This window comes from Macrotis lagotis, chromosome 3, assembly GCF_037893015.1.
Source record: "Macrotis lagotis isolate mMagLag1 chromosome 3, bilby.v1.9.chrom.fasta, whole genome shotgun sequence".
Lineage (NCBI taxonomy): Eukaryota > Metazoa > Chordata > Mammalia > Peramelemorphia > Peramelidae > Macrotis > Macrotis lagotis.
This window is the reverse complement of record NC_133660.1, coordinates 285,083,966-285,097,491: the sequence shown is the minus strand read 5'-3', so window position 1 is coordinate 285,097,491 and position 13,526 is coordinate 285,083,966. Positions and strand designations below refer to the sequence as shown.

Below are 13,526 nucleotides of genomic sequence, written 5' to 3'. Positions count from 1 at the left end.
CACTCTGACTCCACCCATACCAAAGAGCAAAGCTGAGGAACTAAAAGGAAACTCACCTCACTGACAGCTGGTGGAGTGCAGGTAAGCTCCAGGGTCCTGGGGGAGAAGGAAGAGCTGGGGGTCAGGGGGACCCCACCTCTGGCCCAGGAAAGGCTCTCTCACTTAGGGAGTTAGCTGGGAAGCTTCCCAGTTAGCCCTGGGGCTGAGGCTGCCATCCTCTGGAGTCCCAGCTTTGGGCATGCTTGGCTCTGGGTTCCCACAGTCGCATGATGTCTGGACAACACTACTGACTTGTCTCATCTAAAGGGATGATCCATCTTGCAAAGTTTTTCTGCAGTAAAGATTGCCCTGGATACCTCGGGGACTCTCAGAATTCTGCCCCAACATTCTTCATCCTGACCCCAATTCCCTTATCTCCAACCTTCTGAATTCTCTTGCATAACAGCTCTAACAAGTGATCATCTGATCTTGGCTTAAAGAACTCTGGGATGGGGAGCTCATCCCCTCCTGAGGCAGCCCTTTCTTTTGCGGGGCAACTTTCCTGGAGAGGAAGTCTTTCCCCTCACCCCAATATCCAGCCTTCCCCAGGCACCCTAAATTGTTCCTAATTCTGCCTCTGGAGACAAATCAAGCCAGTCTGACACCCTCACCTCCATGATAAGCCCTTTCAGGTCTTGAAAGGGTTGAGCTGTCTCCTTTCCAGGTTGGCTGTGCTCAGGTCCTGCAAGGGAAAGGAAAGATGATCATGGAATCCTACAAAGACCTAGAACTCAAAGGGACCTGCCAACCTCCATATTTACAGATGAGGAAACCAAGGCCCAGGCAGAAGTGACTTGTTCTGACTGATATTAAATAATGTGATTGACAGATGGGATTTCATTAAGTCACCACAACTTTGTGAATTAAGAAAAAAAAGCCTTGTCACTGCAATTTTATAGTTTAGGTAAACTGAGGTTCAGAGTGGTTAAATAGCCTGCCCAAGGTCACAGAATTAGAAAGAATTCACAAGTATAGACATCTAGCCTTTAGGTCATTCTGTGTATATCTTAACTAATCTTTGTGGGGAGGTCCCAATGCCTATCATCATCATCCTCAGTGCCCTCCTCTGGATAATCTGCAGCTCAGAACAGGTGACCCAGTGAGACATGAACCACACTCTGTTTCCCAGCTCCCAGACTAAGTCTCACTTAAAGCAACCCAACACTACCTGAATATCCTTGTCCGCCCTATCTTATGGAATCATATGGAATCTATAATCCACTATGACCCTTGGATATCTTTCAAGAAAACTAATGGCTAATCACAATTGCCTCTTCTTGTACTTGGGAAGATGATTTTTTTAATCCCAAGGGGAAAATGTTACATTTACCCCTAATCAATCTCATCTAACAAGATTTGAACCAGTTTTCTGGTCTTGTGGCATCTTTTCAGAATGAAAATTCTGGACTTAGAATTAAGGTCAGTGTAAATTCTGCCTCATCTGCTTGTTACCTATATGATCTTGAATGTCACACCTTCCCTAGTCCTTAGTTTCCTAACTTTTTAAATAAAAGGGTAGGACTTGGTGACCACAAAGCTGCAGCCCAAGTCTCTATTTCTACAAATGAGAATCTAGGGATCAGGAACCTGGAGAAAAGAAGGTGGGGGTGGGAAGAGCAGACACCTCAGATTGATGTCTTCAAGTATGCTTCTTTCTGACAGCGGAAGGCTGTCGGGGTTCTGGGAAATCTTGCCAACAATTTGAACAGATCCCTTCAATGCAAGTCTTTGAGCAGAGGTGGCAGGTGGGCTGGGCTCGATGCTCCAGGATGTCCTCTGTAGCCCTGGAATTGTGATCTAACAGTAGTAGTAATAGTAACAACTTTATATTATCCTCATCTTTTTTTTCTTTTTTTTTTAGGTTTTTGCAAGGCAATGGGGCTAAGTGACTTGCCCAAGGCCACACAGCTAGGTAATTATTAAGTGTCTGAGGTCAAATTTGAATGCAGGTACTCCTGACTCCAGGGCTGGTGCCATATCCACTGCACCACCTAGCCGCCCCATTCTCATCTTTTTTAATGTACTTCAAAAGGAAATAATTCAGAGACAAATCCCTCTCCACTCTTATTCTTTTATTTTTTTATTTCTTTATTTCTTTTTTCTTTTTATTTCTTTTATTTATTTATTTATTTATTTATTTATTTATTATATTATTTTTTATTTTATTTTTATATTTCATGTTTACAGTGATTCCAGAGGATCAATGCTCCTTTATAGTACATCCCTGTTGCAAGGGGCTTTGATTTTCTTTTTCCTTAATAGGTAGGGAAGTAAATGTGTCACAAAATCCCAGAGGAAAGAAAGTAGCCAGGAAGGTAGTTCAAATGCTTATTTGAGGCTTTTCCCCCCAATGAACTATATACAAACAAGATATATACAGTTTTGTTCAATTAAGCATTTGATATTGTCTTCTCAGACTTCTCTATGGGATTTGGGACATTAATTTCTTCTGGGTCTTCTGCCTATCTGATCATCCCTTCTCAATTGCTTTTGCTGATTCATCATCCATATTGACTCCTCTAATCGTGATCTCTGTCTTGGGCCTCCTCTCTTCTCTCTTCACTTTTTCTCTCCCGTGGTAACTTCATCAGCTGCTATGGGTTTAATAATTATCCTAAGTATTTCAATGACTCTAGTTTCTCTGTCTCTGGGTCTGATATTTTTCCTATGCTAATGGTCCCACATGATCAATTGCAAAGTGCTATAACTTTGGACTTGAAGGATCAATTGTAGGGACTCTCTCCCTATTATGGAGACTGATTCCTCAGAATGTCTGAGGCCGGATTTGAACTCAGGTACTCCTGACTCCAGGGCCACCTAGCCGCCCCTAGAATGCTTCTTGAAGGGCAAACTGAATGGAAGAGAGAAAAGAGAGGGAGGAGATCCTGGACTCTTCTGGCTTCCAATATGGGAGAAAAATTGCTCAATACCAATCTCCTTTCAGATTGCTTAAAGGGAAGAAAGACTGGGAAGAAGCAAATCTGAGAGGAGTTGGTATCTTTTAGCATCCTCATTCTCAGCATGTAATACTAGAGACTTCAGGGAAATTTTCCCTTGGGGGATATCTGGTTGAGCGGAGCTACCTCACTCCCAATGGGAGAACTCCATTAAGCTGCATCGTCTGTAGATATTATCCTCCAATCTGTTTCTCTGATTCTGTTTTGCTATTGACTTCGATAAATGGGTTGCTTTACAATGTAAGTTCATTGTGGAACTTGTTGTTTGTCCCTGTTCTTGAATACCAGCCTCACGTTCTCCTCCAAAGCCATGTGGGTCCAGTGTCCAGATATGAATCAGGATGACTGGAGACAGCCCTGGATGCGAGGCAGTCAGGGGTAAATGACTTGTCCAAGGTCAAACAGCCAAGTATCTGAGGCTAGATTTGCCTTCATCATCATTGTGAAACTAGTATTTGGTAGGAAGGGAGTCAAGCCTTGGATACCGAGCTTGGGAGTCCTCATTCTCCAAAAATGGTCAAGAGACTTACCATAGTTAAGGGGGCAGTGCCCCAACTCTCTCAGGAGAGTAGAGTGCTTGGGCTTCTGTCCTCCCCTTCCTACTCCCCATCCTGGCCAGAATCAAAGGAAATTGATGAAGATGTTTGTCCTTTGTTCTCGAAGAAGACCATGACATCAGGGGAGTGATGACATAACATGCAGGGGAATTGGATGTGAGTGAGGGGGCTGTGCTAATATGAATCAGGACTACTCAAGATGGTTCTGGATGCAAGGCAACTTGGTCAAGTTCATACCGCTAGTAAGTGTCTGAGGTCAGATTTGATCTCAGCTATCCCTGACTTAAGGCTCAGTGCTCCATTCACTGTACCATCCAGATTTCTTTTCTCACCTTCCTTGCAAGCTACGCCTCCAGAGCCACATTACATTAGAGAGAGCTTTTATTATACTTTTCTTGATGTGTTTTCTTTTTACACTACAAATATTTATAGAATGCTTTCATTGTGTCAGTGTCTCTTGTAAGAAAGTGAAACAACAGATCAGTGATTATAACCAGAAGTACACGGAACATTTTTCTTCTATAAGATACCTTGACCTCTCTATTGAAAAAAAAAATCAGCACAGAGGTGGCGAGGTGACGCAGTGAATAGAGCACCAGCCCTGGAGTCAGGAGTACCTGAGTTCAAACCTGGCCTCAGACACTTCATAATGACCTAGCTGTGTGGCCTTGGCCAAGCCACTTAACCCCATTGCCTTGTAAAACCCTAAAAAAATCAACAGCAATCTATTTTCTCTCCTTCCTACCCTCCACCTCATGAAATGAAAAGAAAAAATATTTATAACAAATATGAATAGTCAAGCAAAACAAATTCCCTCAAAGGCTATAAACTGAGAGAGAGAGAGAGAGAGAGAGAGAGAGAGAGAGAGAATATGGATATGGATAGATAGAGTAATGTACAAAGATAAATAATCTCACATATACCATATATAGTGCATATTTCCTTCTGTACCCTAAAGGTCTTTATAGGGGAGGGCATGTTTCATGCCTAGTCCTCTGAAGTCAAGAACAGTCTCATAATGCTCACAGCTTTCAGAGCAGTCTGTTTTTATAGTATTATCACTATTGCATAAATTGTTATCCTGATTCTGCTTCCTCAAAACTGCAGGATAGACCATGGGCACCCCAAATCAGAATGGCCAAGACTGAACTTATTTTCTTCAATCTCAATCTACCCTTCCTATGAATTTCCACATATCTGTTGAAGATATCCCTATCTTTGTAATTACTCAGCTTCCCAAGTCATACAAAACAGGGTAAAAGTCAAATAAACTAGTACCCAGAATATGAGGCAGGCCTCTCTCACCTACATAGTGGGGCAAGAGTAGTACCTTTGGTGTAAGGGCTGCTTTTGCAGGGCTCATTTCCACCTCTGATATCCACCTAAGTCACCTAATTCTCACCTGTGGCTCCAAGAAACTGTAGGTAAACTCTTTTAGTCAATAGGCTAAACCAGGTTGAGGGTAACCAAGGGGTTTCAAGGCCATCAGTGTCTATTCCAAGCATGTAAAAAACTCCCCCTGGTGGAATGGGAAGATGAGAACAATTTGTTGCAACAGCCATGCAGGCAGCTGAATCCATTGCTGTGGAGGGCTTTGAGCTTGCTGAGACATCAAAGATGCCAAGGTCGTCCATTGAATCTAGTTGTCTTGACTCTGTCTTGCCACTGGACTGTGATGGCTTTGGAAGAGAGAATGAGACCAACAGTTTCATACAACTCTGCCTCACTTAAATCCAATTTATGCACAAAACAAAAGGCATCATCCAGGCCACTAGATCAAGCTTATCTCAAAGTCCTGAGGCAACAGGCAAATGATAAAGCAGCAGGTACTATGGGAGCTGTTGTCAAAATACTGCATATAGGCAGCATATAGCATACAGGCCAGAGAGTCATTTGCTCACTGAAAGCTCAGCCCCCTAAGTGAAAGAGTAGCCTTTTGAGGACAAAACTGCTCACCTCCTGGTGTGAGGAAGGGGTTAGAAAATGTGCCCTAAAAGTTGTCTGCTTACCCAACCCTGGCCTGATTAGCACAGCAGGCAGGGTTCTACTCTATGGTCTGACCAAAAAATGTACAAAAATTTCTTCAAAGAAGAGTCCCCACACCATCAGTACATGGTATATGCCCACAACCCAAGATCCAATAGACCTGAAAGATGAACAGTTCTTGTTGCAAGAGAATTCAGCAGGTATTATATCCAATAGTAGCCCTAAGAGAAGCAAGACTAGCAAATGAAGGCCAGTTTAGTGAAGTCAGGGCTACATACACATTTTTCTGGAGTGTCCATAGTGAAGGGGATCACTGTGAAGCTGGGATAGGTTTTGCAATCAGATCTCATCTAGTCAACAAGGTTGAATGCCAACAAAAGGAGTAGCTGACAAGCTCATGACAATGAGATTGCCACTTGAAGAAAAACACCAAGCAAACATCATTAGTACCTATGCTCCCGCCATGAAGAAACCTAATGAAGTCAAAAAACAATTTTATGTAAACTTTACCATCAGTGTATCAACAGAGGACAAGCTTATATTTCTTAGTGACTTTAATGCTAGAGTAGGCTCAAATTACCAGACAAGGTAAGGAGTCCTTGGGAGGAATGAAGTGAAACAGCAACAGCAATGATCACCTACAACTGAAGAATTATGTATCTCATGACCTCATCACAAATGCTGTCTTTAGTTTACCTAAAGGCAATAAAACTTCCTGGATGCATCCTTGCAGCAACCATTGGCATGTAATAAAAAAATGTGATTTTAGGGAAAAGACATAGCCAGGATATGAGAGTGATGAAGGCAATGTGTTGTGCAGAGTGCTGGACTGATCATAGAATCATCCTCTTCTGGCTGATTATTCACATTCATATCCATGGCCCCAAGGAAAAATGTCTACCAGAAGAATTAATGCCAAAAGGTTAGAGTACTTCTTTGAGCAGGAACAGTTTGTTGCTAATGTGGAGAGAAAGTTGAACCAACACACAGCTGGCAACAGCGGAGTAGAAAAGGAATGGGCAGCTTTCAGAGATTTGATGTACAGCACTGTATTTGCTCACCTAGGTCAAAGAAGCGGTTTTGAATAACTTTATGTGACAAAGCAGCTGGTGATGATTCTATTGCAGCTGAGATTTACGAGCAGGGGGGAGGGGGGCTCCATTGCTCATATGAAAACTGACTGAAATTTTCCAACCAATATGGCATAAATGGATTATCCTCCAGGAATTCAAGGATGCCTCCATTGACCATCTCAATAAAGATAAAGGGATTAGATCATCCTGTGACAATGGAAGGAGTGCTTTTCTCTTAATGCTGGTAAGATTCTTGCAAGAATCCCTCCTTAATAATCTGATCCTTCCCCTGGAAGAAGGCCACCTACCTGAGAGTCAGTCTGACTTCAAAAAGGGTCAAGAAACAGTCCATAGGAGGTTTGCTACCTAAGAATACCAGGGGAAAATGCCAGAAAAAATAATAGCTGAGGCCTTTGATACCATCAGTTGTAAGGATGTGTGACAAATTATGTCAAAATTTTGAGGCCTGCCGAAGTTCATCAATTTCACAATGATATGTTTGTCCAGGTTCTAGATAGTAGACGATACTTTCCTGGTCCTCAATGGAGTAAAACAAGGATGTTTACTTTGTTTACTTTCATAGCATGACTACTGTGTAATGTTGTACGTGACTGCACAATTTCAACATCTATCAAATAACTTGCTTTCTCAACGGGGAAAATGGGATAGGAAGAATTGAGAGAATTCAGAACTCAAAGTTTTAAAAATGAATGTTGGGTGGCTAGGTGGCGCAGTGGATAAAGCACCAGCCCTGGAGTCAGGAGTACTTGGGTTCAAATCCGGTCTCAGACACTTAATAATTACCTACCTGTGTGGCCTCGGGCAAGCCACTTAACCCCATTTGCCTCGCAAAACCTAAAAAAAAAAAAAAAAAAATGAATGTTAAAACTTATTTTTGCAAGAAACCAGGGGAAAAGAAAATAAAACAAAACAAAACATGAAAAACATCTTAAAAAGTAGGATATTTGGGGCGGCTAGATGGTGCAGTAGATAAAGCACCGGCCTTGGAGTCAGGAGGACCTGGGTTCAAATCCGAGCTCAGACACTTAATAATTTTCCTAGCCGTACGGCCTTGGGCAAGCCACTTAATTCCATTGCCTTGCAAAAACTAAAAAAAAAAAAAAAAAAAAAAAAAAAAGTAGGATACTGAACAAAAGATTAAAAAGTCTTTAAAATTATAATTGGACATGTGCATGCAGGCATGTAGATAAAATTTTAGGGTTTTTTTGTTTGCAAGGCAAATGGGGTTAAGTGGCTTGCCCAAGGCCACACAGCTAGGTAATTATTAAGTGTCTGAGACCGGATTTGAACCCAGGTACTCCTGACTCCAGGGCTGGTGCTTTATCCACTGCGCCACCTAGCCACCCCTAGATAAAATTTTAAAAAGTCAAAACAATGGGGGCACCTAGGTGGCACAGTGGACAGAGCCTTGGCCCTGGAGTCAGGAGGACCTGAGTTCAAATGTGACCTCAGACATTTAAGAATTGCCTAGCTGTGTGACATTGGGCAAGTCACTTAACCCTATTGCCTTGCAAAAAATAAATAAATAAATAACAACAACCAAAAAGTCAAAAGAATGAAAGATAAAAGAAAAATGAAATACCTCATTAAAACAACAATTAACCTGGAAAATAGATTGAGAAAAGCTAATTTAATAATTACTGGACTACTTAAAATCAATGATTTGTTTTTAAAAAAAAAAAGCCTAAACATCATATTTCAGGAAATTATAAAAGAATTTTGCCCTGATATCTTAGATATCTGGTATAGGTAATTCTGGGTTGCAAAACTAAGTCAGAGAAGAGAATATGTGATTTATCCCAAAGGAACAGAGGTCCTGGTCACAATTCCAGGGCCAAGAGGAGTACTAGTACTTGTCTCTGCATGAGGGCATAGGTCTTTCAGAAAAGACCAAGAGGGCAGTGACTATACTTCTCTCAGAATCACAATAACTTGGAAACACCAAAAACTTGCAGATTCCTTCCCCCCATACTGAAAACAACAGCATGAAAAAAAAAAACCTAAAGCTTGGTATAAATGGCCCTCCACTCCTTAGGAGAGCAGAGCCCAACTTTAACAAAATGTCCAAAGTCAAGAAATAGGCTGAAAAAATAACAAAACAACAGCAAAGAATTTGCTCATGAAAAGGTACTAGGTGCCAAGGAGCCCAAGACATAAACTTAAAAGACAATAATGAAAAACACTTAAAAGCAAAGCCTCAAAGAAAACTGTCAATTTGACCCAATGCCAGCAAGAATTTTTGTAAGAGTTTGAAAAAAAGAGATTAGTCATAGGGAAAAACCTGAAGGGGAAAATGAGAGTGACATAAGACAATTGTGAAAAGAGATTTAGTAAAGTTTGTTGAGATCTTGGTTTCTTTTTTTAAAGGAATAAAAATTCACTGACAAAGAAACTCCTTAAAAAGAATCAGTTCTACACGTGAAATTGGGCAAAACATTTACACATTAGCCATGTTTTCAGGGGGCAGAAGATACAAGAAAATTAAAGTTTAAAAATTATACTTTAGTATTCTGCAGTTATTTTTTTAAATGCCATAATGGAAAATATAGATTGAAGGTTTGATGAAAATCAAAGACCTTTACAAGTTCAAAGGGTCCTTTACAGAATGAGAGCTCACATCCACCAGCATTATTTTCAGGCACTAGCTCCAACAACATTAAATCAACCTGTTTGGAGACAGTAAAGCTGATAGAGTGGTGGTCAGGTGCCAGGCCCTCCCTGCTCTAGGCAACTCCCTTGGAGCTGAACACCAGGACCTCTGTCATCTGGCACCTCCCATACTTAAATCAGGGCATGTGCCCAAACTTATTCTAATTAAATCATTTCCCTCCCCTGAAGCAGGACATCTTTCAACTCTTGTCAGCCTGAAACAGCTACAAGAACCATGTATTTCATCTTTTCTCCCAAATAAATTTGGGTCCCACTTCTTTGAGGGAAGAACAATGAAATCCTACCCAATAACCCAGTTCCAGTGTCCTAACTTCCTTCTAGAGCCCCACTAGAATATCAAAGTACATGGCAGCTAGGTAGTGCAGTGGATAGAGCATTGGCCTTGGAGTCAGGAGGACCTAAGTTCAAATCCAGCCTCAGGCACTTAATAATTCCTAGCTGTTTGACCTTGGGAAAGTCACTTAATCCCATTGCCTTACAAAAAAAAAGAATATCAAAGTATACCTTGACCTAAGCACACTTGGTTACATCATCCTATTAAGACATATCACAGAAGCCAGTCAATAAGAAAGCAACAGGGGCAGCTAGGTTGTAGGAACACAGGCTATTCTAACGGCCCGCCACCTGAACGCAATCTCAAGAGCTGGCAATGCCACCCTGAGAGATAAGGTGTGCCGGAGTCCTTGGGAGCTGGTCTTTCTGCCCCACAGCCCAAGGGCACAGGACACAGCTGTGTTTTACCACCTCCCCCCCCCCAACATACCCCCTTATCCTGTAACGCAAGTACTGCACATAGACCTGCTTGCGTCCCCATTCCCTCATTTTCTTTGTTCTACCCTGGAAGACCTAACAGTGTATATGTAGAAGCTAAGCAGTAATAAATTTGAGCTGGAGGCATAAGGCAGTGTGGCTTGACTCCTTATTCTCAGCTCCCCTCCACAAGGGAGGTCATCGCTGATAGGGCCCCAAGGTGAAGCAAGCCATAACACTAGGTGGCACAGTGGATAGAGCACTGGCCCTAGAGTCAGGAGGACCTGAGTTCAAATCTAGCCTCAGACACTTAATAATCACTTAACCCCCACTGCCTTGCAAAAAACCTTAAAAAAATAAGAAAGCAACACCAACAGAATACTGGACCATAAATCATAAAAGGAACTTTGTCTAGTGACACCTGCACACTAAGTCAAACTTTCATAATATCATTATCATACATTAATAACCCCATAGTGGTCTTTCCTGTGTGTATTATGGGTAATTGCATATGCAACTCCATTTTGCCTCCATGATCATTTGATTTTGGCTTGACCCAGGTCCTCAGAGTTTGTCAGTATTTCTTGTCCAATATAAGCCTCTAGTTTCATTCAGTTCAGCAGCCTGCCTCCCCTAGGGAATGGAATCTGCTGGGAGCATGAACCCTAAAAGAAAAATAAATGCCCTCAGATTCAGAGCCGGTCTGAATCTGAACACTGTGGAAACACTCCTGAACCTCGTCAGTACCAAAGTAGGCAGGCAAAGGCCAAAGTCGTGTTATCCTCAATATGCCTCTCTTCTCCTTCTGTCTCTGATTCAAACAGAGAGGGTCCTGGGTATCATTTTTCCCCCCTACTCTCCTAGAAATGCAAGCATAAGCCTACAAAGGTCCTCAGTGGTGACCATGGAGAAGGAAACTTAAGTTCAGAACCAGTCACTAACAAGCAAAACTAGGTAGGAGTCAAGGTTCCCCCTTTGACCTACATTCTTTTTTGAGACCCGACGCAGTGCTTGCCCAATCCCTACAAAATAGAAAATGACTCAGACCTTCAACTGGCATCTTTCTCTACTTTACTCAGTGAAAAAACATGATACCATCTATAACTCGTGGAAGATATAAATTAATCTACAACAGGAAGATAAACTAATTCAGCTAATTCCTAGTAAAGGGTAATAACTAATGGTGGCTTCAATTCACATCCCTTTCCTAGGAATTACCTTATCAGGACAGCACAATCTTAAGTCAAAGGAATATGTCTGGGATCAGGAGCTGGGAGAAAAAGACTAAGATGGAGATCCCTCAGATAGACATGCTTCATTCTGGCAGCAGAAGACAGAGCAAGGATGACTCAGAAAAAAACTTGCTGGCAATTTGAATTCCCCCCAAAGAGGGATGAGATGCCTTAAGCAGTGATGGAAACCCCTCAGTATCTGAGCAGATGTGGGTGGTAGATGGACTTGGATCGATGTTCAGGGACATACTCTGCAACTCTGGAATTGATTCCTCATCTAGGCCATGAACCTGCTTGCCCCACCACCACTGCTTCCTCCAAGTGTGGAGAGGACACTAGAGTCTCTGAGGTTGTGTTGTTGCCAGAAAATTGGACTGGCTTGGAATACTGTCTCCCAAAGACCAACCCATCTACCCCAGGCACTTGTTGCACTTAGGTCAGCATCAGGTCAATTTTCCAAGCAAAGGATCACTCCAAGACCATGTACAAAGTGGTAGAGAAATTAGGGGTCTTATAGGAACCATATCAATAAAATTAGCATTCTCTGAAGTCTACCAAATGGGCAGCCTCTTCCCCTTCTGTGTGGGCCTCCTCTTCTTTTAAAGTAGAGGTCTTCATGCTCCCCCCACTAATTTCCATCCTCCTCTCCTTGCAAGGCAAGCTCTAGGCAAGAGCGGTCCTGGGCACTATGCCAGCCTCTATCCTTGCCCTCCTCCCTAGAGCTGCTCTCATTCACGACAAATTCCACAACTATCCCTTGACACTAAAGGTCGGTTCTGTGTCCAAAACCCATCACTCAGGTAGCTAGGATGTCCCATGGATAGAACACTGGGCTTGGAGGGAGGCCCAACCCAGTCTCCACAAAGGCCTGAGTGTGAGTAGGAAATGTCATGTTCCGGGAATAGTCAATAGGCCAGTGTGGCACAAATGTTAAGTCTGACAGGAATCAGAATCAAGTACTAAAGGTTCTTAAATGCAAGACCAACTTCCTATTTTATGGTGGAAGTGACAGAGAGCCATAGAAGCTTCTGAAGCAGCAGAGAAATGATGACCTCTGTTCTTTAGGGATATCACAAATCCTAACACCTCAGAGCTGGAAGCAGCCCAGAAATGTAGGAGTGAGAAGAGTGGAGCTCATCTAGTCCTGCTGTTTCACCCGGGAGGAAACTGAGGCCCAGAGAAAGGGGTTTGCTCAGAGAAATTCAAAGCAGATGACCCTGATTCTGCTGCACCTCACCTTATTCCTCCTCCTGTCCTGAGTCTTCCTAGAGTAGGTGCCTTCAAAGGAACCAAAAGCATCTGTAGGTGGGCAAACCAACCCTTGGGAGTGCTTGTCAGCTCTAGGGCTCTCCCTACAGGCAGGTAAGTATAGGACAAGGCAGCCCCAGGATTTCTGCTAGCCAGGGAGAAGAGATGAAGGCCAGAATTTGGCCCTTGTCGTCAGACACTCTGGAGACATCTCGCCAGCATCTTCGTCATCTTCCTTAGTTTGTGTGTCTCAGAAAAACGGATAGATGGGAGTCCAGGCTAGACCAAAGACAACTTGTGGGACAACTCCCCAATACAAAGAACAAAGCTCTGGTCAGAGGCCCTGAGTGTGGATGGGTAGATGACCAGTGACCTGCCCAGTCTCTAAACCAGGAATCTTTGGGAATTAGATGAAGCACATTCTTTGCTTTGGCAATAAAACAGTAATCTTGGTCAAGAAAGAAAGTTTTGAGGGGCGGCTAAGTGGCGTAGTGGATAAAGCACCAGCCCTGGAGTCAGGAGTACCTGGGTTCAAATCCGGTCTCAGACATTTAATAATTACCTAGCTGTGTGGCCTTGGGCAAGCCACTTAACCCCATTTGCCTTGCAAAAACCTTAAAAAACAAGTTTTGTTAAAGTCTTGCTATCCTCAGAGGTACTTAACCAGCAAGCCCAGGTCCCAGGGGCCACTTGCCAAGCCAGGACATCAAGTTCCAGTCCTCTGCTTGCCCAATTCTGAAAATTTCATGATTTCGATTTGGGGCCTAGAGGAATAGTTTCAGTGTTTAAGCAATTGGACTAAGAGGATCTAGCTTCTTTTCTAAATGAAATAAAAAAACACACACAAAAAAAAACAAATAGCAACCCAAGTTGATTTGACCAACTTCCCAGTTCTATTCCTGTCAATCAGTGACTGGACACAAGACAAAAGGCACCATGACCTCCTCTCAGTTCAGTCCATGGCACCTAGGATGGGTGGGGGTCCACATATTT

At 42.7% G+C, this 13,526-nt stretch overlaps 1 long non-coding RNA gene across 1 annotated transcript in view; it reads left to right on the top strand.

Moving 5' to 3' along the window:
• Nucleotides 1-29: 29 nt before the first annotated feature.
• Nucleotides 30-13,526, top strand: part of LOC141518861 (uncharacterized) — a 30,766-nt gene continuing 17,269 nt past the window's right edge. The window contains exon 1 of the long non-coding RNA XR_012477294.1: nt 30-81. This is a non-coding gene — a long non-coding RNA (uncharacterized LOC141518861). The remainder of the gene's footprint in view (nt 82-13,526) is intronic.